We start from the raw sequence: 2385 nt of genomic DNA, 5'->3' as shown, positions 1-2385 counted from the left end.
AGGGCAATCGACTCGCAATCTGTGCGTCGCGGGCTCGAATACCCGTCACACCAAACATGCTCGCTCTTTCAGCCGTGGGGGCGTTATAATGTGACGGTCAATCTCACTATTCGTTGGTAAAAGAGTAGCCTAAGATTTGGCGGTGGGTGGTGATGACTAGCTGCCTTCTTACACTGCTAAATTAGGGACGGCTAGTGCAGATAGCCCTCGTGTAGCCTTGCGTGAAATTCAAAAAACAAACAAACAAACGAACACAACAAGAACATGGATCCGGCGGTGGTTGGTGATGACTAGCTGCCTTCCCTCTAGTCTTACACTGCTAAATTAGGGACGGCTAGCGCAGATAGCCCTCGTGTAGCTTTGCGCGAAATTCAAAAACAAACAAACAAACTAAGAAACAAATAAAACAGGTTTTGGGTAAAATATTTTGGGATAATCAGGTTAAGGGATTGCACTTAACAAGTATTTAAATTATTCAAAAGTTTCAGAGTATTTATCCAGATAGTGTGTTTCTAAATGATAAACTTTTGATTTAATATAAGGTATCTAGATATTTAATTCTTTTACATAAATCAAGCTATCGTGATAAGGTTATATGGTGCTGGAGTTAGTAGGTCCGCTTTATCCTTTTCATTTCCAAATTTGTCGACTTTATGTGTACTTAAGCAGGAACTGGAATGAATATTTGTTTGATCAGGTGAGCACAAAAACACACCAGTACACGTTGGTCCTCATGTTAAGCCATGTCGAATGTCACGAGAAACTAAGACACTTGTTTCAAGTAACACACAATTAACAAACAATCCGTTTTTATTTCCATTTTAAAGATATCGCAAGGTTACAGCACTCAAACAGTTTGCTACATTAATGTTAGTATGATAGAAACATCCTTCCGCGTGTGTGTTTATCTTCTATGTAAAAGTAAAATCATATATAAATTCATGTTGCAACAGGTAATGATCTGTAAATTCTGTATATTGTCCAACATAATTCCATCTATTCAGTCTCTTCTACAGTATCACTCCTGTTTATGGAGGAGTATGGCTTGTGAATAGTACAATGAAAATTTGCCATTTCCTTCATAGAAACACGAGTAGGGCTGAAATTATGCTTTCCTGTGAGAGTGTTTTCCATGCTAAATAAACTTTAGCATTAAATGACTTTACGAAAATGACACTTAGAAGTATCATAATTCACTGGAATTCTACAAAATTCGCTGTTCATATTTTTCATTAGCAATCAGACGCATTATGTATTATTTTTCATATCCTAATTTTCAATATGAATACGCTTAGGTGATGGTCTGTAAGGAAGCTTTACAAAACTATTACTACACTGCTAAACACTTGGAAAGATGTAAGAGGAACACAAGAAGGCCGTCCGTTCATAAAACTTGAGAGAAACGAGAAAGTTAACAAATTATAGCATAAGAAATCTGCCTCCTGAGCAGTAAAACCTGGCAGTTAGACACACGCAAACGGAAATAATAGAATGTCACCATGTGATAATAAAAATCCACTTGAGCAACTGTAACAGCCCAGAAATAGACGTCTGTGAGGCTTATGTTACATTATTATAAGGTAAAGAGCACTGGTAAGGAAAGGAAGGAAACATATAACTGTTGAGTTTTATACAAGATATAGCTACTCATGGTTGGAAATTTACCAATTAACGTCTTAATGGAGCCTCAACAAAGTGTCGTCAGACTCTAGGTAAGTGTTTGTCATGTAGAAATCAACGAAATCTTCTACCAGTTCCAGACCACAATATTTTAATCCATGCTCTTTAAATCTCTACCAGTACAAGAAAATAATATTTTAATCCATGTCTGATAAAGCTACTACCAGTACAAGGAAATAATATTTTTACTCTTGGGCTACTTTTTTACCAACGAATAGTGGGATTGACCGTCACTTATAACGCCCCCACGGCTGAAAGGACGAGCATGTTTGGTGTGACGGGGATTCGAACCCGCGACCCTCAGATTGCGAGTCGAGCGCCTTATCCACCTGGCCATGCCGGGCCTTGTTTCTTAGTAGAGCCTTTCGAACGAGTCACGTTTATTATTTGTTTTTACAGTTTCTTGGTTAGGCCTCATTTGGAATATTGTGTTTATTCTTGGGATTCTCACCTTAAGAAGAACATTAAGTTGTTGGAAAGGGTTCAAAGAAAGGCTACTAGAATGATCCTTGGTATGGACGGTCTCGGATATGAGGACATGTTAAGGTTCTTAAAATTACAGGGGATCTATTGAAGTGTTCCAAGGTATAAGGGGAATAGGTGGGACTGATACATCATATGTTTTCGTGTTTAGTGGTAACAGTGGTAGGGTTATGGAACATAGATTTAAGATCTAGCAAATTGGGCAATTTTTTTTTTTTTTTT

The sequence above is a fragment of the Limulus polyphemus genome, unplaced genomic scaffold, assembly GCF_000517525.1.
Source record: "Limulus polyphemus unplaced genomic scaffold, Limulus_polyphemus-2.1.2 Scaffold170, whole genome shotgun sequence".
In the NCBI taxonomy this organism is placed as follows: Eukaryota; Metazoa; Arthropoda; class Merostomata; order Xiphosura; family Limulidae; genus Limulus; species Limulus polyphemus.
Note: the sequence above shows the minus strand (reverse complement) of the source record.